The 27,156-nt window shown below is 39.9% G+C and overlaps 1 long non-coding RNA gene across 2 annotated transcripts; it reads right to left on the bottom strand.

The window, feature by feature from the left end:
* Positions 1–10,949: 10,949 nt before the first annotated feature.
* On the bottom strand, positions 10,950–19,218 carry LOC110309922. Of its 2 annotated transcripts, XR_002379764.1 has the most exons (6): positions 19,027–19,218; positions 18,622–18,754; positions 16,182–16,340; positions 12,604–12,742; positions 11,884–12,521; positions 10,950–11,750 (listed from the first exon to the last, which is right to left on the bottom strand). It is a non-coding gene; the product is annotated as an uncharacterized LOC110309922 (long non-coding RNA). The 2 variants fall into 2 exon arrangements; XR_002379763.1 differs by lacking the exon at positions 16,182–16,340.
* Positions 19,219–27,156: the final 7,938 nt, after the last annotated feature.

Raw genomic sequence — 27,156 nt, 5'->3', positions numbered from 1 at the left:
GCAAGCTTTGCTTCTACAGACCCAATCTGCTAATGTTAGGAAGAGAAAGAATTTCCTGTGGTAGTTCAAACCATGTGAGAATTAAATATGTCACAGCAGGTTAATGTATTTTTTTTACCCTCAAATTTTAAATCATAAAATACATCTGGCATTCTTGCTGATGATTTGAAGGTGGGTGGCCCTTCTCTGTTTTCTCAGACAGAATGAGGTACAATATGTAGTTTGGAAGGGTTTATATCCCAGCAATATATCTACTCTTTTGTGAAGATATTTCCAAACCATTTTTCTCCAGGAAACCTTATCTTTTGGTGTGAGAAAGGAAGAAATGTCAATATTTTGAGGGCCTGGAACTTGTATAAATTATTCTGTCTTCAATTTCTAGAGAGAGGGAAATGAGAAAAAAAAGAAAGAGGTCATGTCTTCTTTTCTGTGTCCTCTCCTTCAAGACCCTCTGGGCTTATGGCATTCAACTCTTAATGTACAGAATGCTATACCAACTAGATATTATACTGCCTTGTGGCTCCTTAACACATTGCTTAATATGTTCATTCAAAATTAGTTTAATACTTTAATGTACCATCTATAACGTGGTCCTCTAGAAACAAAGCCTGACACAAGAACTTTTACTTTTGTGATCTGTTGAGCAACAGATAAAAGAGAAAATCAAAGAGACTGATTTGACAGAACAGGACAATACACTTAGCAAGAATTCGACCCCCTGAAGTAGGGGGAAAATGACACTCAGTAGGTCACAGGTAGCCATCAGTTGTGAACACCAAGATGCCCAACAACTGGGACAGGTGCACTGGCTCAGGAGAGGGAAAGGAAGGATGCATAAAAGAAAACAGGGGACAATCTTTAATGTTCTGCAAGAAAGACTCGGTGCTCCTCTATAATGCCTGACAAGGAGTTCCATGCCGGATCAATGTGGGTTAACCTTTATTTTCTTTCTCATTATATTTTTATCCTCATGTAACATGGTAAATATGTTGTGTCATACATGAATATCATAATTATTTTAATATGTGTACAATTATTGTGAGCAGAGGTCAACTCTGGGTGTCTCCCTCAGTTTCTCACCACCTCGTTTTTTTTTGAGACATTGGTCCTAGAGTTCATTGTTTTGAATAGGCTGACCTGATCTATGAGCCCAAGAATCTGATTCCTCCATCACCATCACGCTTACCTCAATGCTGGGTGACAAATGCACAAATGTGCGCAAATATGCTTTTATGTGGGTACTGGGGATCTGAACTCAGGTCCCTGTGCTTGGCTGGCAGGTAGTTTAACAACTGAGCCATCTCTTTGGGCTCCTCTACATGAGTAATTCTTTCTTACACTCAAAAGTAATATTCTCTTCTACCAGAAACTGGATGTTACAACATACCATGAGAGTCACCACCTTTCCCCATTAGGAGGAAAATCCCTTACAATCTGAGCTCTCCCTAAGAATAAGCTTTCTGCAGTGCCCCTAGCTCTGATATTTGGTATAGCTATCTCGATCTTCTGGCATTTCCATGTTCGCAGGGGAACCACATTAAAACAACTCTCTCTGGATGCACAACCTTGGCAACACGTTTTGAACCTTCAGTCTCCACACACAAGCTATTGACTACAGATGTGAGTTCATTTGGTTTGCTGAATATAAATAATTAAAATCCTGCAGGGAGCATATTTTTACTTACAGGGCTCCATTGTTGTTCTTATACCTGGTGAGAGTATGGCAAAAATTACATGAGTTTATTAAAAAAACAAAATGGATGGTTCCAGCTCTGTTCCTCTACCCCATGGAACAAAATCAAACAGCAGCTGCATAGAAGCAGGAGTCAGCTGTGGGGGAGGGGAGGGCTGGCTAACATTTGGAGGGATGGGCTTTCAGATTTGAGGGCTCCCTATTGTGCCCAGGATGTTGTGGCCATCACTGCATCTTAGTGTGCAGATGTTCATGCTCTGAGCCGCTTCCAAGCCCAGCCTTCACCCTTGCTGGATGTTCTGTTTTATCATCCCCTCTTTATTTATGATCCCTCACATTTCCGACGATATAAGCGTACGCTGCTGAAGCCGTCAAAGCATACCCCCTACATACAAACTGATCTCCAGATTTCCAGCGAAATTGCCGCCTTTGTATACTTACAGACTGACGTGATAACTGAAAATAACTTCCATTAGCACTATAAAAACTCCAGCTGATACCAAATGAATTTCATTTGATACCAGCAGAGAAAAATATTGGCTACTGAGATATTCTTTGTTCATGGTTATTTACAGTTAGCTAGAATCCGTGTACAATCCAGCCAGGCAGACGGCTCCAAATGATCTTTCTTTTTGGACCTTGTTGGGATAGAAGGTCTTCTGCTAAAAGATTGGCTCACCTTCATTTGCTGAAATCCTAAGACCACTCACGTGGTACCTGCTCTGCCACAAAACATGGAAATGTCTTGTAATTAAATCCCCCAGAGTAAGATGTACACAGATGTTTAAGAGCCATAGTGTCCCGACTCTAACTCTCTCCTCCCTACCTCTACAGTCTATCACCACACTGTTTTGTAAATCTTGAAAACGGTTGATAAAATAGACTCTTTCCCCTTATCATGGTCCTGATGTAAATATTACATAAATATTTCAAATGCACTTGACATTACCACTAAAAATTAAATGTCCATGCTTGTTAGGTTTCCTCCATATTGTTTACCATATGAGAAATATCAGATTCCTTCCCTGGCCAGGAGAAGCCACAATCATGGAACTGCACACCCATTTTGGAGCTAGACATCCAGTATACAGGACTGAAGATGGAATAATATTAAATATTTTAAAAAACATACATATATATCTTCCTTTTCATAAGTTGCTTTCTTCATTCAACATTATTCAGTTTTTAATTTCTCACTGTAGATACACACATAAAGTGCCATCTTAACTATTTTTATTTGTGTGACTCAGTGACATGAAATATATCCACAACAACATGAGACCATAGACCTCTAATTTCCAAAATGTTCCCCTTGTTCTAAAGAAACAAGAAACCTTGTCCCCATTAACTAATACCTGTAATTCTTTCCTTCCTATGCTCTTGACAACTGCTATCTAGCTTTGTCTCCATTCGTGTGGTCACTCCAGGTGCCTCATACACATGAGATCATATAACCACCTGGTACTATTTCATTTACTATATTAACAAATTTCCCTGCACACTGGCTTATATCACTCATCTTAAGTATTATATAGAATATGTAGCATATCGTAGACAACAATTTATACATAACTTTAATATTGTGGCATAACAAAAACAGTTTTCTAGTGAACAGAGGGGCCACCACATGAAAATAGGTCTGCTAGCTTTCTCCACCTCTGCAGTCCGCTAGGGCATCACCCTTATTCACATTTCTCACATTCCGACCATCAGTAACTTATGGCTCTCTTTTCCAGGGTCCTAGTTTTTCCCAACAGACTTTAATTTTTGATGTTTGACAACTTGATGGGTGTGAAATGTTACTTTTCCTGCTTTCCCTGATGAATACCACCAGGGCTCCAAGTGTCTTTGCATGCTTAGTAACCATTAAGTTTCTTCTCTTATGATGTGCCTGCTCACAGCCTTCACCCTCTTTTATACCCCTGCCCTATTGGTATCTCTAGATACACAGGCAGACCTTTGAAAAATAATCATTTAATAGTTGTATTTCAAGTGTCTTTGATAATTATCTCTAATGTCTCTTTATTTCCTGCTCCATTCACTTCTCCCATGACCCATCATGCATTTCCTTTTCTTTTTTCTTTTTTTTTTCTTTCTTTCTTTTTTTCTTTCTTGCATTTCCTTTTCTTTTTGGATCACACTGTGTCTTTGACTTCCTTTTTTATTATTATTAGATATTTTCTTCATTTACATTTCAAATGCTATCCCAAAAGTCCCCTATACTCTCCCCTCACCCTGCTCCCCAGCCCACCTACTCCCGCTTCCTGGTCCTGGCATTCCCAGGACCAGGGAGTACCTGTACCACCTTGCCGCATCTCTCATGACTTGGGCAGTATGGCCGCCTTCACTCTCACTCTTTGGTTTTTATACGGTGTGAAACATTGTGTTTGAGTTTGATTTGCTTTATTTTTATTTTTCTACAATTTAGTTTTAAAGCACCCAGGGGCAATGTTTTATTTCTTTTCCATTGGGAGGCAGGTATTATTTTAATTTTAGCATTTGTATCTCTTCTTGATATGGATTACTCTACGTCTATTGTGCCTGCCATCCAAGAATGTCTATCATGAGCCTCATGAATGCTCTCAAAATCTCCAACTTGTGTCTGTTCCCATGTTCTTGTATTTAATCACCAAAAATCAGCCTTTCCTTCTGAGTATCAGGTTCTAACCATGGTTTTTCACTCTTTCTTTAAGCCTTTTGAGCATCCAAAAGACAGTGATAATGATACCACTCAGTGCCACAGCACTTGCCCAGGATTCAGAAGGCCCTGGCTGCAGTCCACATCATTGAGACAACACAACAGTAACAACAACAACAACAACAACAAAAAAAAAACCCAGAAAAACAAAACAAAAACAAAAACACCAACAACATTTTAAATTATCTTTCCTGATGCTCTTTTTCTTTTTTGTTTTGTTTGGGCCTGAAAATGCCCTGTCTCCTGACCCACCATCTCTTCTTTTCCCTTTGTAATTTGCAATTTTGGCATGTACATATATCCCAGGGACTGGAATAGGAGGACACTCCTCACCCCAGACATCCCAGCAGCGATTACAGAGATAGTTCAGGTCACCCTCAAACTAATTAAATGAGAATCTCTGTGGATAAAGTCCAGACAGCATGCTTGAGAAATCTCTACAGCTGATTTCAGTTTGTATATAGGCTACAACCACAGACTACACACACCAGCCAGTATCTGCCTTCACTGCCTTGTTGGCTGGGTTCACTCAACTGACACTCTCTGCTCAAAGTTTTATCCTTCATTTTGGCACCTGCAGATTCCCCTTTCCAGCTTTCAGTTTTTGATACACAGTGGGAGGGTGTTATGGTAAAGTATACATATAAGATTTACCATCTTACAGGTACAGTTTGGTTTGTACTTTCCATCCATGACAGTTAGGGAGAACACAGAAGCAGGAGCTGGAAGGAACTGGTCACATGTCATCCATGGGCAGCAAGCAGGAGTGAAGAGTACTTGTGCTGGGTTTGTTGTTTTCGTTTTTCACAGTTCAGTGTCCAAAGAATGAGTGAGCAGGTCTCTCCACCTCAGTTAATCTAGTTAAGATATTTTGGGGAAGTGGTAGCACATGCCTTTAATCCAGGCACTCAAGAGGTAGAGGCAGGTGGATGGATCTCTGAGTTTGAGTCCTGCCTGGGTAGAGCAAGTTCCAGAACAAATAACGGTATACAAAGAATCCCTGTCTTGTGTGTGGGGGGGGGGGGTGATATTTTCCACAAATTTATCTTCCAAGTGATTCTAAATCTCAGCATATTGGCAACTGAAAATAACCATTACATTTTTTTCTCACATCCTGGTACCTTAAATTCCAAGCAGAGCTGTACAAGGACAAGCAGCTCAGAGATACAAAGATAAAGGTTATTTTATTAAAGGTCTTTGCTGTCAGTGTTGCTGCAATAAATGAGTCAAAGGAAACAGAAGAAGCAGCCAGCTTTTTGTCTTTCTCTTAGCTCTTTCCAGTCTTCAAAGAAATAGTAACATTTTCCTCAAAAGGCTGCTGCCTGACTGGTTGACATAATGGGTCCTGGTGGCCTTTAGGAATCTGCACCAGCACTTTTAGACCTCTTCAAAACTAAAAAATGGACACAGAAGGTCTTTTTTTTTTCTTCTCCTTATTTCCCCCAAAGTTGTTATAGTGATAATCTGGAAACTGATTTTAAAAGCATGCAATTTGTTCAATTCCCTGAAGTCAGGATATTATGTGATAATTTTTTCGTAAGAGGTGACCCATGCCCTCACTTCCATGCATTCTTAATGAACAATTGGGAACAAGAAGTTAAAAAGCTTTCATGGATGGCCTGGGAGGCAGGAGAAGAACCCCTCAAATGTATAAGATTAACCCAATTTCTCACCTAAAATGAAAGAAAGACATGGTAGAGCCAGCTGCACTAGGTTAGAAGGTTGAAAATGGCTTTGTGTTAGAAGATGTGTAGACTAGCTCTGTCTACATCTGCACAGTGGTGCAAGGTGAAAGTAAGATGCATTCCCTTCTTCTCATGGAGCTAATCCAATGGGAGGTAGAAGTGTGGCAGAATAGGTCACTCTGAAGACACAGCCACCCTGAAAGGTGAGGGCTAGTGGCTTTGTATATTTATTCTAAACATACAATGAACTCAATAATGTCGACAACTCAATCAAAAAAAGACAAATAACACAATTTACTTTAAAAGAATGAAAAGCTTGAACTGGTGTGTCACACATAAATGCACACACAAATACCCTGTACTCATACCAAAGAGTGTTTAGCAACATTAGCCAAGAGAAATACAAATAATGGGGACAATGAAGTGTCACCAAGAGCACGTGAAATGGCTGAAATAACCAGGGAGGATGGCAACAATTGCTGATGAATGTAACAAAGAACTGGAATTTTCACATATCATTGATGGAAATAGAAAATATCACTTTGATTATTCTTATAAAATTAAACCTATACTTAACTTGTGATCTCAGTTACCTGGAATAATTTTTAATCATAAAAAGAAGAAAGCATGTACCCAGATATTCAGCATATAAACTATGCATGAATATTTATAGGAACATTATTGCAATGACAACCTGAACCCAGAAGTGAATCGCATCTCTATCAACCAAAGAAGGAATTTTAATGAACTATTTACACAATAGAATAAATATGATGAAAAATAGAACAATCGTCAAGCATTACTCTTAGAAAAAGAAACCCTAAATAAGTTTGGTTGGCATGCATCTTGATAGTCACAAAATGACTGCCACAGCTGTACACAGGTCATCCAAGTAGAAGACAGATGTCCTTTCTTAGCAGACTTCCACTTGATTTTCCCCTATACGAGGTCATATATCAATAACTCTAAAAGCCAGAGTCATAAAGAGTGACTCATTTATCCTGACTTAAGCTAATTTGGATTTCTCTGTTCAGAGATGGGTTATGTTCCCTCCTAGAGAAAAATTAGAATAATGTCATCAAAGCAGAAGGAGATATGGATACTACATAAACAACTATAAAAGCCTAGACAGTATTCTAACATGAAAAGAAAACCACACAAATCCATTTCTATCTAGTATAGGAAACAGAGATGCTGGAGGGAAATGACCTACATCATTTTGTAGGAGCCACAAGAAGGCAGAACCTTCCCATACACAGAAACTAAGAAATCCATTCCATAGGAAAAGAAAAAAATAGGAAATAAGATGTCATATAGCTGTTAAGACATGGGAACTAAGGGTAGAGATGGTGGCATCAAGGGACAAGTCAAAGAGTGTAAAAGACAATGCAGAACATGTTAGGTTGAGCTGATACCAGCATCCCATGCTTTGGGCAGTCAAGATAAGGACAGTTTATTCCTCAGGTCTGGGATGTGGGAAACCCAAGGTCAAAGTGCTGCTAATGTAGTTGTTTTTAAGAGCTGCTCCCTGGATAGAGCCACCTTCTGAGCTTCTTCCTGAATAGAGCCACCCTCTGGATTACTCTCCTCATCTCACATCACCTAGATGACCTTCTCAAGGCAACATACAGTCATATTGGAAGTTGAAGCTTTGGTATATGCATTTTGGAGAGGTAAAAATTCAGTCCATTATAAATGGTAAATTATAAAATATTTAAAAAGCTATGTCCCATTGCAAATGAACTCACTAACACCAAGATATTTCTCCACATGGAACATTGAATTCTATTGTGAGAGAAAACACGATGGCCATCCTTGGGACAGAATAAATCCACTTTCTTTCCCTCCACTTCTGCCAACAGGCTGGCCTGAGAGATGACTGGGTTATTAACTCCCCTGCCCATGTCTGCATTAATTAGCTTTCTATATACTACTACCACTCCATCCCAACAGTTCCTGTAGCCAATGCCATGTTTACAAGCAGAACACATTGGTTGACATATAGTGATTAAGTTAATGACTAAGGGAAAATATCAGAAACCCCACAGATATTACATGCTATTATTTGTGTCTATAAATGTTTAGACAGCTGGTGGAAGTTTTCTCTGACACCATCATTAAAATGCACACTCATCATTAAAGTGTACACCTGTACTCCTAGCAAGAAGCATTCTTCTTCCTTGCTCATGGGAATATTCTGAGCCCAAGTCATCCAGATCTCAAACTTCTCTGCTTCATGGTCCAGTTCATGACCTATGCAATGTAAAGAATATAACAACTTTCCTTCTAATTGCCTCATAAGGAAGATCATGGACACAGATCCACGTAAAGATCTTTTAGCAATTTCTCACCTCAGTGGGGGTCAAACTCTCTACTTCCAAGTGATACAGTTCTTAAATTCTAGTAATTAGGGTACAGATGCTGCATTGTCTCAGCATCTCCAAGGTCCTAAATGCCCTGTCAATAAACACCTAAGGTCTGACTAAGGGCTGTTTGGTTTCTTCCTCATCCTTCTGAGTAATAAAGAGTAGCCAGAAGGCCAGCTATACCTCCAATGTTATCAACAATTTAATCAGCATTCATACAGAAACAATCTATCAGATACAGAGCACTGTACTAGCTTAGGGGAAACAGAAGTAAGGATAGAGCCCTTCCTTTAAGGTGCTCAAAATGCCACTGAAATAAATGAGCAAGCACATTGCAGGGGAAAGGTGGGGCTTTATTTCTAAAGAAGATGAACTAATTCAGCTGGGCAGGGAGTACATGAGATACAGCTTCCCCGGGGGAGCAGTGTTTAAAGAGAATGTGGAATGAAAATGCAAGCTTGGTCTGCTGACAATGAAAGAAGTTTACTGTGGTCTAAACTTTGGGACATCTAGGAATCATGCCATAATTCATGTAGCCATACAATTATAGTGGAAGGTAGATGATGCTAGGCATGTTCTAGGTACATGCAGCCTGTAGAAAGCTGAATTTTTAAATATGCAACATAGAATGGAAGTATGAGCTAGAAGCCTTGTAGAAGAGATGACTTAAGACAAATTAGGGGACAGGATGGAAACATCCAAAAGAGATGGGCAGAAGGAAAACATAAAATGTCCCATGGCAGCCGGGCAGTGGTGGCGCACGCCTTTAATCCCAGCACTTGGGAGGCAGAGGCAGGCAGATTTCTGAGTTCAAGGCCAGCTTGGTCTACAAAGTGAGTTCCAAGACAGCCAGGGATATACAGAGAAACCCTGTCTCGAAAAACTAAAAAAAAAAAAAAAAAAAAAAAAAGTTCCACGGCATCTCTATCTTTATATTACATTTAAAATTGCCCCACCTCGACTCCATCTCCCCACTTTCTTCCTCTCTCTATCTTCATTTGCATGCTATAATGACTTTACAGTGACACAGCCTGGTACTCAGGAGATCATCTTAATTCATCTTGTCCTGACTGCAACTATATCTGCAAAATCTCTGATTCCCATCCTGCTGAGCACCTCTTAGACATGTTTAGTCTTTCCAACTTCTGGGTCTTTCTGAGTTTCACTTGATCATATTCTGCTAGGAAACTGGGATAAGTAAGAAATACCTACTCTTTGGTGGTCTTGAAGTCAGTTTATTATAAAGACTTCACCTCCTGATTAACTATGAAAGACTAATGACTGTGTACCTTGTTCACCTATGACACAACCAGCTACAAGATACCTCAGTTCTCATTTCTTGCTTCACAACAGTTAGACAAACTCCCCAATAATCAGTCCAAATAAAACGGCCTCCAGTTTGACATGATCAAAATTTTGTTAAGTTTCTTTCATGCTCCAAGCACCTAAATGTGGACCCAACCTCAGCCTGTGCAAAATATGACCACTACCTAATGTCCTCTCCTCAAACCATCCTGGCCTCAAGGAAAGACATACATGATTCACTTCCAATGTCTGATCACTCTGACACTGCAATTCACCCCATTTTCTTGTACCCATTCCACCCTTGATCAAGTTCTCATTAGCTTACCTCAAGGCACTATGATAGACTCTAAACTTCTCTAGCCACCTCCTTTCTGGAGGGCTTCAAGCGTACTCCTCACACACAAGACTACAAGAGAGGGGCTCTGCCTACCTCTCCAGCCTTGCCTCTCACTATCCTTCCCCTCATCCGTGCCTCTCTTGGTTCCTTAAATACAGTACACTCATGCTTTGGGGCCTTTAAAAAATACCCAAAATGCTCATTAGAAACATACTCAGATGTTACACAGATGCTATAATTACTAGAGAGGGAAATCTTGATATATCAAATGGAGAGTTTTAAAAATAGATAAATTGCAAGGGAAAGACAAGGAAATGATGCAGAAATGTGGAAACTCTGAGGCATCAAAACGAGATGCTACATACATACCAGAAAGTAACAAAATGGAGACCTCGGCGTAGATCTGACCAGGCCAAGCACAGAATCAGTGAAATTACATATGACAGCAAACCCCCAAATCTGAAATGTAAAACAATAAAGAGTGAAAAGAGAGAACAAAACTTTCAAAGTTTTATCAAATGAGACTGAGTAGGAGCGGGAGGGTTGATAGCCCAAGGGGTGGGGGGACAGAGAGACTGTAATAGAGGTATAACTAACTGTAAAATGAGAACAAGTAAAAGACTATAAAGGTACATCTCTGACTCACAACCATCTGCAACTCCTGCCGCAGGAGACCCAGCAACCTCTTCTGGACTCATGTGCACATACCATACACAGAAGTACACATAAGCACACAATTTTAAAATAGTAAAAATAAATCTTTAAAATGTTTTAAAATATTATTTGAAAATATTATGTCTGGAAACTTTCCAAAATTAATGACATGTCCTAAACCACAGATCCAAGAAGGTGTCAGAACACCAAATAGTATAAATTCTTAAAATGTCTATATACCAATCTTATTCAAAATTCAGAGAGAGAGAGAGAGAGAGAGAGAGAGAGAGAGAGAGAGAGAGAGAGAGAGAGAGAGAGAGAGAGAGAGAGAGAGAGAGAGAGGACAGAACAAAAACACACAAGAGAACTTTATCTGCAGTTATACACAAGCAAGAAAAATGTTTACAATGTTGAAAAAGAAAAAAAATCTCACCAACCAAGAATATAGTCTATATTTAGTAAGACTAATGAACAAACTGAAGAAAAATGTGTTGCTAATGGAATTATGAAATGGTAGGACACCTGTGAAAATGATTGGCAGTTTCTTGAAAAGTGACCTATAGAATTCCCATGTACCCCAGCAGTAACATACTTCTTTTCTTTATAAATTAACTCAGCTTCAAGTAGTTTGCAATAGCAATAGACTAAAACAATGAGATCTGACTTACAAGACTCTCTCAAGGGTATTAGCCCTGTCTTAGTTAGGGTTACTATGGCTGTGAAGAAACATAATGATCTAAGGCAAATTGAGAGGAAGGGGTTTATTCACCTTACATTTTCACATCATGGTCCATTACTGAAGGAAGTCAGGGACAGGAACTCACACAGGGAAGAAGCCCAGAAGCAGGAGCCTTCAGGCAGGATGCAGAGGCTATGAAGTGATCCTGCTTACTGAGTACTCCCCATGCCATGCTCAGCCTGCTTTCTTATAGAACCCAGGACCACCAACCCATGGATGGCAACACTCACAATGAACTGGGCCCTGCCACACTGATCACTAATTAAGAAATGCCTGCAGCTATGAAGTGATCCTGCTTACTGAGTACTCCCCATGCCATGCTCAGCCTGCTTTCTTATAGAACCCAGGACCACCAACCCATGGATGGCAACACTCACAATGAACTGGGCCCTGCCACACTGATCACTAATTAAGAAATGCCTGCAGCCCAATCTTATGGAACATTTTTCTCAAATGAGGGTCCCTCCTCTCAGATAACTATAGCTTGTGTCGGGTTGACATAAAGGAGCCAGAACAGCCCCCAACTGTCAATGAGGTTGATGCCTTTGTCTTCACTCAGAACTTGCTCTGGAAGGCAGGTGGACTAAACTTGCAGCTGAAGGACAGCCATAATTTGACCAAGAGCTGAGGAAAACTTGACAGTCAGATGCCCTTTGATGGATATAGATGGATTAATTCTGTTTAGTTTAAAGTATTGAGAAAAGAAAGTCTTTGAAACTCATGTGTCAAGTAAGATCTTCAAAGACAGTGGGGTAGGACTTTGGGTGTCTTTAATCTCCTTTTTCCTGAGCACAGGAAGCAATAGAGACCTTCTCTCAACCCATGGCAGACCTCCAAAGTCTACACAGTGGGTTTTAGGGGAACCTAACACTAATTTCTAAGCAAACATTGCTGTTAGAACTATATAAAATGTCCAGAAACATCCACAATAGTTCACAATACTGCTGGCTCTTTTCATTTTTTCCTGTTTCCACATGCAGCCCCCAAAACTTCAGAAGCATTTATGAAAATGTTCCCAATTCTGATGTGCTATAATTCCAAAGGCTGGAAACAAAGATAGAAATATTTATCATAATGCAAATATTAATACTTCAAATGAACAACTCAGAGACCATCTGGAACTTACATCCTTGAATGCTCCAATAATTACAACTACTGTGACTGCATCGTCCTTGTGCCTTCAGATGTTCTTTCATGGGATTGCCATACTTTATAGATACTGTTTCAAAGGCATTAGAGCAGAGATACAAGTGAAAATTCTAAACCTCTAAAGAAAAAAAGATAGGATAGGGGCATTAAGGTAGGTTATCTTAGAGTGAGGAAACAAGTTCTCAGAGTTCACAGGTAACTTGAGGAACAACTGGCCAGTAAGAGCTAACTGGTTCAGAGTGCCATCCTTTATGCTGCTGAAAATAATTCATTCTTGGTGCACTCTTGCAACCACAGCTTATCCCAGCTATGAAGGGCTACTTGCACACTGTTTTCACCTGATCAGGAGCAGACTAGGTACCAGACACTGATCTTAGACTGGAAAGTAACCCTACAGCTCCCCAGGGTTAGCTGCCTGAAGGTATTGATTCTAAGATAAGAACCTAGGTATCTCTGTCATTACTATAATAATTCTCATGCCATAGCTTTATATCTTGAAACCAAATGTAATCTTTATTCCCATCACCATAGGACATGAGTTGTTTGCTTTCGTTTGCAGGAAAAGGAAATTTCCTTTAAATCTCATAGGGAAAGGAAAATGGAAACCCAGCAGGGAGAAGGGGTTTTCTGGAGTTTAGATTAGGACATATCCATTTGTCACATGATCACGTACTGGCCAATACTCTCTTTACTTAGTGTTCCAAAAAGTTTTTCAGTGGAAGGGGTGGGAGAGGATCATCTCAGCCTCTCTTGATTTCCCATATAAGGCATCCAAGACCATGCTGGAAGAGGGTTGCAGAGAAGGCTAAATACCATCTCAACCTATTTTGCTTTCTAGTTAGAAGCCAGTAAGAAAAAGCAAAAAAAAAAAATCATTAGTGCAAGTGGCTAATTAGCACATCAGGTAAAGGCGACCACAGTGAAGTGCAACTCAAAGCAGTAGGTTAGAATATACAGATATTGAGCAGGGAGCGATGGATTGACTGGTAAATGAGAAGATTGACTGGGAAAGAGAAAATAAAGTGATATTGGCTTCCAAGAGTCGGAAAGTGGGGAAGAGAAATCAATAGGAGGAAGCTGACTGGGCGGCACTTTGTGTTTAGAGCTGCCCCTGGTAAGAGTTCAGAGCTGTGGGAGCTGGGGGGGGGGGTGCCTCAACCAGTAAATTACTCACTGTACAAGCAAGAGGACCTGAGTCAATTCCCAGAAGCCATGTGAAAAGCCTGGCATGGTGTGTATGCCCATAATGCACCACTGCGTAGGATCCCTGGGGATCTCTGACTAGCCTAATTGGCATGCACCCAGTTCCAGTAAGAGAACTCGGAAAACAAAAAAAAGTGGCCTTTGATCTACACACACACACACACACATACATACACACACACACACACACACACACACACACATTGAATACATGAAAAATAAGAATTAAGTCTAAAGTTGGCTGCTGAGGAGTATTTACTAGACCGACAAGGTGAAGAACAGGGAGTGGCTTTTTTTCAGCACTTCTTACTGCATTGAGCTAAAAATGAAGAAGCTTTTTGGGATAAAATAGTCTGGTTTTCTTCATGGTTTTGTTAGCTCCTCTGCCCCAGAGTTCCTGTGATTTTTTTCCCGAAGCAAAGGACTCTAAATATTAACCTTTGTGAGGATATAAGCTTTCACACCATTCAACCAGTCTCTACTCAGTGGAAAATGTGCCTGTCCCTAGTCACAAAGGAAGAAACCATCAGATACAGGAGATTGGCAGCATATCTCCAGGGACAAACTGCCCACGGCCTGTGTTTCACGTGGGGAAAATCTCTTTAAACCATCAAGAGGGAATGTCTTATATTTAAAAACTAAATCCCCATTATTAACACACCCAAGACCCATACAAAAATCCCAATAAAAATCTGCTCTTTTCTCTACCTTGGGCACTCTGTGTTTCCCAAGCCAGACCTCCCTTCTTTTCTGGTCCTCTTTTCTTTCTAGCTAAAACATTTGGCCAGGGAGCTCCTGCTCAGTCTGTTCCCATGCTTATAATCACCAAGGCACCTTTTCTCGTACCAGGGATCACCTGGAGTCATGGCAATGTCGGGTTTTAGAGAGTGATATAGCGCTTCTCATGGTGAGCTTTTGAGCTTAACTTGGGGAAGTAGTGTGCTGGATGGTCACTGTCACCAAAGCCACCCTGAGCTTCTTTTTTTTTTTTTTCAAAGTCCAAAGATTTTTCAGCTTTATTTCAGTATGTTTTTGACAGAATCATTAAACAGAGATGGTATGTTTCTTTTATCCCTACTCTCTACTCAATCAGTTTTACCCTAAATTTTGTTCTCCCTTGGAACTACATGACATTTTTAATAATTTAGGGGGTTTTCACCTTTATACTAAAGACATTTGGCCTGGATAATTTTTTGTTGTGGTACACCTAGCTACTGATATTTAAAACCTTCTTCTTCCCTGTCCTGAGCTGTTTTTTTTTTAATATTTTTTTTATTACGCATTTTCCTCAATTACATTTCCAATGCTATCCCAAAAGTCCCCCATACCCTCCCCCCACTCCCCTACCCACCCACTCCCACTTTTTGGCCCTGGCGTTCCCCTGTACTGGGGCATATAAAGTTTGTGTGTCCAATGGGCCTCTCTTTCCAGTGATGGCTGACTAGGCCATCTTTTGTGGTACATTTACACAATGGAGTACTACTCAAGCTATTAAAAGGAATGAATTTATGAAATTCCTAGGCAAATGGTTGGACCTGGAGGGCATCATCCTGAGTGAGGTAACACAATCACAAAAGAACTCAAATGATATGTATTCACTGATAAGTGGATATTAGCCCAGAAACTTAGTATACCCGAGATATAAGAGACAATTTGCAAAACACATGAAACTGAAGAAGAACGAAGACTAAAGTGTGGACACTTTGCCCCTTCTTAGAATTGGAAACAATTACCCATGGAAGGAGTTACAGACACAAAGTTTGGAGCTGAGACAAAAGGATGGACCATCTAGAGACTGCCATATCCAGGGATCCATCCCATAATTAGCCTCCAAACGATGACACCATTGCATACACTAGCAAGCATTTGCTGAAAGGACCCTGATATAGCTGTCTCTTGTGAGACTAGGCCGGGGCCTAGCAAACACAGAAGTGGATGCTCACAGTCAGCTATTGGATGGATCACAGGGCCCCCAATGGAGGACCTAGAGAAAGTATCCAAGGAGCTAAAGAGATCTGCAACCCTGTAGGTGCAACAACATTATGAACTAACCAGTACCCCGGAGCTCTTGACTCTAGCTGCATATGTATCACCTTGAGCTTCTAAATTTATTGTCTTACATAAGAAAAATAAAGGACCAAAACAAAAACTGAGCAGAGAAAATGTGGTAGATCTATAAGGGAAATATGAGAAAGATCCTTAGAGTATAAAAGAGTCTCTGAGGGAGAAAAAACAAATCTGCTGCCCTATCCACTCCCCTTTATGGGTTTTGAGACTGGCGTGGAATTGGGAATAAGGCCATTTTTTATTGAGATTGGTCGTTTTTGAGGACTTAACTATTAAGGATTCTACCTTCCTTCTCTTCCCTGGGCTGGAGAACCAAGCAAAAGAGTGGTCATGTGTGACTTCCTCAGGATTCACCATGAGCCTAACCATTGTTAAGGAGAGTTTAAGTCCTCCCTCAGCTGTAGGGCTGGCTCATGCCTCAGATAACAGGAAGATTCAACATCCCTGTGAGTGAGGAAATAAGGAAAATTAGTGAAGAGCTTTAACTGAGGAATAGAGGGAGGTCAATTTGGAAGGAGAAGAAGGGAGAAGTAAATAGCATTAAAGATGTTTGAAAATCATAGGGATCATATTATTATTATTTTCCTACAACTACATATAACACACATAAGTATATATATGTGTGTGTGTGTGTGTGTGTGTGTGTGTATAATGTCTTTCTTCACATCTATTTACCTTGTGTTGAAATGAATAGTACCTCCTTTTACTCCCCAAAGCAAATATTGACTAAACATTTGGAAAATATATTCTGTAATTAGAGAGACACTAATTCCTCTGGGAGTACCCCATCAGAGATTAAAATTCTAAAAAGCTATTATAAGAAAATGGAAAGTCATTCATTATAACAAAGAAAAATGCAAAATGTTCTGCTTTGTGCACTTAACAAATACTTATGAGGCGGAATATTTAATCTCAGGGTCAAATATATTCCTCTTATTTCTACAAGTTCAACAAAATTTATTCTAGCTCTTAAGATAGCATTGTCTCAATTTGTCATTCCTGACTGTTCAAATTGCAGCTCTTACAAGCTTGCTTTCCATGATCAGGCTTTGAATTCTCCCACTCTTTACTCACGTGTACACTAATATTTCCTGTTAATATCTCTTGCACCTTCATATGTTTGGACTTCCCAAAGTAACTGTGGCTGGGCTCCACCCCTGCATTCACACTCCTGAATAACCCTCTCTCTTTGAGTACTTGTTCATTTCCAAGAAAAATATGGCAGAAGTTATGGGAAAGAATATGGGCTACTAGGCTGTAAATGCTGGCTTCCAGCCTGGATGCCCTTTCATCCTCTTGTTTGTTCTTTCTAGGAGAAGCCAGTTTGGAGGCCCAACTGACAGGGGATTAAGGAGTTACTGGCTTTTTAGCCAAAAGCCAACAGGAAACAGGTCCTTACTTCCATAGACCATGGAATGTTGAAGCTGCTAATGTCGCCATAAATAAGTACAAAAGCAAAATTTCCTTCCATCCAGTCTTCACATGAGACTGCTGCCCTGGAAGACATCTAGAGTGTAGTGTTTTGGGGAAGAGTAAGACGGGGGCCACTCAACTAAACCGCAACAAACTCTCCAGCCGCAGAAATGATGAGATATTAAACGGTTGATGTTTTAACATATTAACTATGAGAGTACCTTATACAGAGCATAACTAATGCTTTTAAGTTTTGTCCAGTTCCATACTGCACACAGGCAATTCACACACCCCAGATTTAGCACCATGGTGGCTGATAAACCCTAGTACGCAATCCTACCACTAGTCTGCACCTCACAAATGCTGAAGACTAACAAGGGTGCGTCTGCTGACCAGTGCACTGGCTGCCACCCTTTGTTTCTTGTATCCTCAAGATTCTGATACTAGTTTCTGAGCCCAGTTGAGTCTCTAGGGAGAGCAAAACCAATTGGCAAGTGCCTGGATTGACTTCTTCCTATTTCATTTTTCAGAAGAGTTAGCTATTAAATCTTCCATCTCTGTCCTTCCTACCATGCCTAGTCAGCTAGACAACAGTCTCAAGTTCAATTCAGAGTTTCATATTCAAGTCTTCTATTTCTAATGCTTTTTCTTTTCTTCTTTTCTCTGTCTGTATGTATCCTATATGTGCATGTGTAGGCAAATGTGTGTGTGTATGTGTGTGTGTGTGTGTGTGTGTATACATGCATATGGAGGCCAGAGGACAAACTAAGGTTTAACTCCTTGGACACTGCTTTTTTGTTGTTGGTTTTTTGAGGCAGGGTCTCTCACTGGCCTAGAGCTCACCAATTATACTAAGCTGGCTGAATAGTGAGTCTTAAGCATATGTTTATCTCTATCTCCCCAGTGCTAGAATTACAAATATGTAACACCTCACCAGGGTTTTTTATGTGGATTCTGGAAAATCAAACTCAGGTACCGGTGCTTGCAAAACCAGAGCTCTAGCGTCTAAGCCATCTCTCTAAATGGTCATGCTTTTATGTGCTTTTGTCATGAAAGTAAAAAACCAAATTTGGAAACACTTGCACACTTCTATAGCAGTGTGAAAAATACAAAGCCAAGCACATTCAAAGATCCCCTTGTTTCCATTCAAGAGTTAATATTGGTTAAAAATAAACAAACACCTACGGCCCTACAAAGCGAGATAGAAACAGTGAGCTGCAAGGAGCTCTAGAAAGCTCAGGTGTTACACAGCAGTGCTGGAAATTTCATGCCAAAAGCCAGACTAATGACTATGGTGAATGCTGTGTCTTACCTTCCTATGCGAACAATTCTCCAACACTCTCAGTGTTCCTGCATCCATTAGTGCTTCACGCTGGAAAGTCTGACTATGCCAGAACAATGCCGAAATCTCATCACACCCTGAACTCAGCCTTTCAGCCAGAGACCTGGAAACAGAGAATACCGTTCAGGAGAACACAGAACGTTCGGGAAAACACAGAACAGAAGGTGACTTTTTTACTCTCTTAGGGGAGAGGAACAATACACAAGATAGAGGGAGAGCTCCTTTCAGAAAAGGAAATGGCCTTTGCCTGCTGATAATAAACTATTGTAAACAACTAGATTCCATGTCCCAAGGTTAGACCACCTCAGGATCTATTGCTGAAACACCATGACCAAAGTAACTTGGAGAGGAAAAAAATTATTTGGTTTAACTTACAGATCACTATTTGTCAAAAAGGAAGTCAGGACATGAATTCAAACAGGGCAAGAACCTGGAGATAGGAACAGAGGCCATGGCAGAATGTTGCTTCCTGGCTTGCTCACCCTGCTTTCTGATAGAACTTACACCAGACCAGGGATAGCACCACCCACAAAGAACTGGGCCCTCCCCTATCAATCACTAAGAAAAATGCTCTACAAGCTTGCCTGCAGCTTGATCTTATGAAGGCATTTTCTTAATTGAGGTTCCCTCCTCTCAGATGACTTTAATCCAGCATACTTACCACACATGAGGACAAACCACCCTGCAAATAGCCAACTAGAGAAGCCACAGGAGAAACAGACAAGTTCCACCTGTTGCAATAGTTTTCTATTCAGGAATACAATTCACAAAGAGGCATGGTTCTTCTTCCTTCCCCTGTGATTAATCATATTTTCTCAAAAATAAATTCTTTCTTTTAGTATAAACAAACAACAAAAAGATTGTGATGGCACACACCAGTAGTACAAGTTGAGGAGATGGAGGTAAGCCTGAGCTACACAGAAAGCAAGCAAGCAAGCAAGCAATAGAGTTAGAGGGAGAGGGAGAGAGAGAAGGGGGAGAAGGAGGAGGAGGAGGAGGAGGAGGAGGAGGAATAGAAGAAACATGTTGGTGAACCACATTTTTTTGAATATTGACCTGGCAAGGACTTTACTGTAAATGGAAGTATGGTAATTTCTTAGGTTATGATCCTTTGTGTGTGTGAAACATTTAAGGGTAAAAAGGCAAAATAGAGACAACATATAGTCAGTATTTACCCAAGTAATCTAGTAAATATCTTGTTGACAGTCAGTTTTTACATGTGCTGTAGTATACTTAAATCACTATAGATTTTGGTGTGAACATCAATAACAAGCCAAGAATCTCAGCGCAGCTCAGTTTGACCCATAGGAAAAGTGAGACTTGGAAAGTTGAGTGGAGGCTCCAGCAGATTGATATAAATAACACTATCATTTAATTGTAGTCAGCAGTGTTCTTTCTCAACTCAATTGCATCAGCAAGAGGCTGGGAAAGAAATTAACTCCACACTTCCAAGGTAAGCAGATAAGCAGATAAGAGAATATTTTTCTTTAGGGACAAATCAGTGTCTAATCAAACAAAGAGTGGATAGCTCTACCACATCATTATGGTATGAAGGTAGCTAAATATTTCAGCTTGAGACCAGGTCCTTAATCTGTAACATGAAGACAGCCAGTCATGCCTATCTCATAAAAATCTTAGAAGTAGTAACAGAGATGAGCCCCATATACAAGACAACTTTTAAAAATCATATCAACTTGAGTGTATGTGCATATGTGTATACTTCTGTGTAGCTCAGGCTTACCTCCATCTCCTTAACTTATACTACTGGTATGTGCCATCACAATCTACTTTTTGTTGTTTGTCTATACTAAAAGAAAGAATTTATTTTTGAGAAAATATGATTAATCACAGGGGAAGGAAGAAGAACCATGCCTCTTTGTGAATTGTATTCCTGAATAGAAAACTATTGCAACAGGTGGAACTTGTCTGTTTCTCCTGTGGCTTCTCTAGTTGGCTATTTGCAGGGTGGTTTGTCCTCATGTGTGGTAAGTATGCTGGATTAAAGTCATCTGAGAGGAGGGAACCTCAATTAAGAAAATGCCTTCATAAGATCAAGCTGCAGGCAAGCTTGTAGAGCATTTTTCTTAGTGATTGATAGGGGAGGGCCCAGTTCTTTGTGGGTGGTGCTATCCCTGGTCTGGTGTAAGTTCTATCAGAAAGCAGGGTGAGCAAGCCAGGAAGCAACATTCTGCCATGGCCTCTGTTCCTACCTCCAGGTTCTTGCCCTGTTTGAATTCATGTCCTGACTTCCTTTTTGACAAATAGTGATCTGTAAGTTAAACCAAATAATTTTTTTCCTCCCCAAGTTACTTTGGTCATGGTGTTTCAGCAATAGCAATAGAAACCCTAATTAAAATAGTAGGACTATTTTGTGGTTCCCACATTAACCAATCTCTTCTGTATATCTTATATAATACACATTTTATTTCATTAAAAATAAAATTGGTTTCTGGTTTTCTCAAAAGTTCCCACAAATCTATCACACACATGTTTGTTTTTTTTGTTTTTGTTTTTGTTTTGTTTTGTTTTTTACTTTATTCCTAGGTAGTTTGAGAACAGAAATTTGGATATCTAGCACCTAAATAAACAGCAGGTGGTGTCCTGGCTGCCTATAATTCCAATATATGGGAGGTAGAGACAAGGAATTACTGGCAAACTGTTAGTTAGAGCAGCCAAATCTGGCAGCTTTGAGTTCAAATGGGAGAAATTGCCAAAATATGGTAAATAGAGATCATAGAGTATATCTGATGTCAACCTCGAGCCTCCACACATGCACACACACACACATACATGCACTATAACATACATGTCAAACAACACATATCTGAATGTGTATGTACACACATACACATACACAGGCAAAAAAAAAAAAAGGAAATGGAAGGGAAGGAAAAAAAACCTTCAAAATGTGTCAAATGTGAGCTATCTAAAATATCTAGGACATTAAATATGCACACAAATACACAAAAATGACTTTTGTTCTGCCCCTTGGTTTGCTTTTGAACTTTCACCTTGACAATGAGCTACATTTGCAGGGAAAATACTTATGAAGATGCTATTCATCTGTCACAGAATATTCAAGAATGCAGTTTTCTAGGTGTATTCAGGCATGAGCTGGCATGCCTGCTTTTTGTGGTACCTTAAGGCTTTAGCCCATTAACCACTGCTCTAGACCAGGGTTTACAAATGTTTCTAAAGAGGGCTAGATCTTAAATTTTTCAGACTTTGAAGATTAGTTTTAATGTATTTATTCAATTCCTACAGAATAATTTTGAAAAGTATGATGGGGCTGGAGAGATGGTTACATGGTTAAGAGCACTGGTTGGTACTCTAGATGACTGAGGAGCAGCCACATCCACATTGCGGGGATCACAACCACTGATAACTCCAGCTCTAAGGGATCTGATGTCTTCTTCTGTCCTCCAGGGGTACCCTCATATGGATGTGCATATATATATAGGCACACATACACATATGTACATAAGGTTTTAAAAACATAAAAACAAAGTATTGTAGTGAAGGTTCTAATAAACTTTCTTTACAAAACACAAACAAACAAAATGTAATACTTGTTAAACAAGTAAAAATAGACCAAATTTTGACCCTGGACCATAACTTATCAATCCCAACTCTAGTATCATAACCTTGTTACCACATATGGCATTTTGCATTTAAATAAAGATAAATGAAATTGTAAATTCAATTTTTTTGGTGTACTAGCCACATTTTACCACACATGACCAATGGCTACCATATTGAAGCATAGAATATTCCCATCATGGCAGCACAGAAAACTTTTCCCTCAATATCTTTAGACTACATTTGTGTTCTTTACATAAGAGTGGGGGTAGCATTTTATTCCTTAAGCTGCTATATCCTAGTCATTCTTAACACTTACTCAGTGTGAATGATTTGTTAAAACATTGAGTAGCCTGAAAGTTTCATATTCTACAAAAAGTTGCCAGGGTGTGATTTTAAACATTTTCATTTTTACCAGAGATGAAGTCTTAAAAAGCATGTGAAAATTTTATGTAGAACACTTGATAATGGCAAACAAAATCTATCCATACACTAAAGAGTTGGTTTCCATTTATCTCTTAAAAGCACCCACACATACCATGAGACTAAAGTTCAAAACACAGTTGTTTTAAGTGTCTAAAAATGGCAAAAACAGGCAAGACAAAAAGATACCTAATGCAAATGTCTAGGAGATATATATCACTCGGAATTACCATCGAGTGTCAGAACCATCTGAAAGGAAATTTTTCTAAATATTACTTCCCAATAGCAAGTGTAGGCAGCAGCAATGTGATCTGTCCTGAAGTTTGCTCTTGGTTGTCTTAAGAGCCATGGAGTTATTGTGTGGGTCACAACAAATACAAGTTCAGTCATGAGTTCCTGGAGTTTGGATCCTGACCAAACATGAGAAATGCCAGCAACAGCAATTACATGTTTGTAACATGGTGTCATGATTAGAATACAGGCTCATGTGCATAAAATCATGATGGAAGAATTAAAGAGAATTCTCGATGACAGTAAAATTCCCAAAGAATATGATGTATGGCCTCCTGACCAAGTAGGTTATCCATTGTGGTCCCATCCTGATCAAACTGCCTGGCAAGATTCTTTCACAATATTCTCCCTCTAAATATCAATCCAATGATTTAGAAGGCTTATGATTATTTAACTGTCTTGTCCAGAACTGACACATTTAGTCTTAAATCCTACTGGGTTTCAAATTAATCCAACCTGTGTTTAATACTGTTCCAGATATGATATTATATTACACCTCTGTAGATGAGAAATGCCACTTCGATTCCACTGAGTGAAGTTCATCACATGCTGGCTGGGTGGGTTCCATTTGGAAGTCTCCAGGGTAGAATCACATTTTTTTTCACTTTCTAGGCTACACTCAGGATTTTGTTCCTATTCCATCTTCAAACTCAGCCACATAATGCTGAGTCCTTCTCACTATGCCATCCTTCTGGGCCTCTTCTGCTTCCCTTTCTGTGGGAAGCCACATGTGCCGTTGCAGGGTGGGGTTGACTACTGCTGGCCTCCACGCATACATAGGCAGTAAAGTTTGGTTTGTTTTTTTTTTTTTTTTTTTCCAAGATGAGGTTTTGAGAATTAACCAATCAGATGAGAGACAAGTTAACCAATCAGATGTAGACATGCAAATGAGGTGGTAAGTATAACCCATGCATAACCAATCCGGGTGTGAGACACGCCTCTCCTAGGCCTATATAAGCCGCACCAGTTCTGGGCTTGGGGGCTCTTCGCCTCTGCAATCAAGCTCTCCCAATAAACGTGTGCAGAAGGATCCTGTTGCAGCATCGTTCTTGCTGGCGAGTTGGGCGCGCGCAAGACCTTTCTACTTAAAAACAAACAAACAAACAAACAAAAAACTTATGTATTCCATTGGGCTCTCTCAAATAACTGAGAATAACTTCCTTGCTAAAAGAAAGATCAGAATGTTATGAGATAATAGGATCATGACATTTTTCTTCTTTGTGCTTTTTCATTTCATTCATACAAACTTGCATACCTCCTAAGCAAACTTAATGCTCACTTATAATTGCTCTTTGCCTGGAAAATTCACATCCCAAGCAAAGCAGAACAAAACCCAGAAACAGTTCAGATTTGGCCAGTTCCTGAGAATCTCCCCAGCAGCCCATGAAATGCAAATACAGAAGCAGCCGGTCACAGCAGAGGTGATACACACTCATACTCTCAAAAACCTGTGACCACCCCCAAGAGAAGTGGGGATGGAGAGTCTGAGAGCAAGGCAGTTTGCATATTGATTTTGAAACCCACACTACGCCAAGAGATCAAAGAAAAGTGGTGTTCAGTTAAACTTAGCGCAGAGGGGGCCAACAGCCTCATTCCAGGCTGCATAATTTCATAATTAAAGATCAGGGGTGGCCACAATAAATAGCATGACATTAATCAAGTCTTTTAAATGGCAGTGTACAAATCAATCTTTCTCATTTCAAAGAAACTTTGACAACTTCCAAAAGGCATCATCTCATGCAAATGGCGTGCTGTAGTATAACTGTTTAATTAACTCTGGTATCAAAAGACAGATGTGGCTCCAGAGGGAGTCCTGATATCTCACACGGAGACAGCTGCCTGCACGTGATCACGGCCCCACTCACATGCCACAGCCACCTACCCTGTCCCCTCAGTAAGCTCCTTTCATCCTCCCGGTCTGCTTCACTTTCATAAAAATGAGAGCATCTTTGCAGGAGCTTGATGAGATTTGATGAAGTTTCTGGAGACACACTTTGAAGATGAAGACAGTGAGCCTTTCTCAAAAAACAAGTAATATGCATGTGTATGTGTGTGTGTGTGTGTGTGTGTGTGTAGTGTGCATGCACATGCACATACACATTAAACACTATATGATGTTAATATTGATTGTCAACTACAGGATCTTGAACCATCTAGGAAATCAGAATCTGAGATTGCCTGTGAGAGGTTATCTGGGTTAAGAGAACTGCTGTAGGAAAACTAGCCTTATTATCTTTGGGTGGCACCATTCCACAGACTGGGATCCTAAACAGAATAAAACAGAAAAATTATGAGCTGGGCGCTAGCATTCTTTTTCTGCTTCTATATTTCTGGCACAATGAACCAGGCACCTCAAGCTCCTACTGTGACTTCCCCACTGTGAGAGACTGAACTGTGAGCCCCCAAATCTTTCCTTAGTTAAGCTGATTTTATGAGGAATTTTGTTATAGCAAGAAGGCAAATATCTAATACACAATTCTTTGAATACTTATGGGATGCCTGATAAAACTGGGATTTGGTAGAGCCTTGAGATTCTGCACTTCTCAGCAGTTCCCAAATGCTGGAGATGATGCTGTCCCATGTATAACACTGAGCAGCTAGTGACAGGTTGCTGCATCATGACCAAGAACGGTCATTAGACTTAGACCTGATAGAAGCTGTTCTTTGAATGCAGAACTCTCAGCTCTTAGAGTGATACTAGACTTAGAGGATAATCAGAATAACTACCTCCACCTCAGAATGTTTGGTGTCTTACCCACAGAGACAGAGCAGGGGCAATTTCTGCTTCTGGTTTCCTTTCTACGACCACCCGAGAACATGGCAGAGAGAGGTGAGGGCAGGAGAGAGTGCAGTTTGCTTCTCACAAACCTGCACAAAAGCACCACCTGTAGACTCCAGGACTCATCCAAAAGTACTTGGGGTGTGTGTGACAGGCATACTGTCAACTCAGCAGCATCTAGAATCTCCTAGGAGACGGGTTTCTCAGAGAATCTGTGAGGGAGGTTTTAGGCTGCATTTGTTGAGGTATGAAGACCCACTCTATCTATGGGTGACACCATTCCTTGGGCTGGAGTCCTAAACTGAAGAAAAGGGAGGAAGCAATATGAATACTAACATTCATGTCTCTCTACTTCCTGACTGTAGACACGATGTGACTAGCTACAAGTATGGTCTCCCTGCCATTGTGACTGTCTCCTCAAACTCTGAGTCAAAGAAATCTCCCTTGCTTAAGTTGCTTTTGTCAAGCATTTTGTCACAGAAATAAGAAAAGTAAAGAACATGAGGTTCTAATCAAAATTAATGAATGCACAGAGAATCTCCTACATGCATGAATACTTTCCCTTGTATCCAATATTGTTACATTATGGAGAAGAAGAAAAATAAAAACAGCTGTCTTAGACCCCATCCTTACCATTTTACAATGCTTTTCTCCACTAAAGAGGAAAGCAAATTTTAAATGATATATGCTTTTTACCTAGTGCACGGCTAGCTCCTTCGTGTATAGAATTTAATCAATACTTAAAACAAATCTGTGAGTGGAGTGAGTGAATTTGCTTACATGAGAAGGTGAATAGAAAATTACTTGAGGGGCTGGTGAGATGGCTCAGTGGGTAAGAGCACCCGACTGCTCTTCCGAAGGTCCAGAGTTCAAATCCCAGCAACCACATGGTGGCTCACAACCATCCGTAATGAGATCTGGCGCCCTCTTCTGGAGTGTCTGAAGACAGCTACAGTGTACTTACATATAATAAATAAATAAATCTTTAAAAAAAAAAAAAGAAAATTACTTGATTAAAAAAAAAAGAAGGGGGAAAAAAAGAAAATTACTTGATCATAAACCCACAGTCATACACTGAGTTATTCAATCACTTAAGGCAGCATGTTTCATTTGAACAAGTATAAGTAATTTGTGTTTGTTTTCTTTTTTTAACTGTATCATAGTTAATATTGATTGTCAGTGTAATGGGACATAGAATCAGCTAGGATATGAGCCTCTAGGTGTACCTGTGAGGGATGCTGACCCCAAACCATAAACAATTCCTTTATTTTTCCAGTCTAAAATCACATTAAACCCCCCAGTTAAAGCTGACTATAATTAGTCTCCAAATTTACATGTGTTCTATTCTTGAATATCAGACTTATTTCTATAAAAAAAATTTCCTGTCTTGGCTTTCACTAGTTGTATAGAATATTTAAAGGGTGAGAAATAGC

This window comes from Mus caroli, chromosome 14, assembly GCF_900094665.2.
Source record: "Mus caroli chromosome 14, CAROLI_EIJ_v1.1, whole genome shotgun sequence".
NCBI lineage: Eukaryota > Metazoa > Chordata > Mammalia > Rodentia > Muridae > Mus > Mus caroli.
Note: the sequence above shows the minus strand (reverse complement) of the source record. Positions and strands in the feature narration are given on the sequence as shown.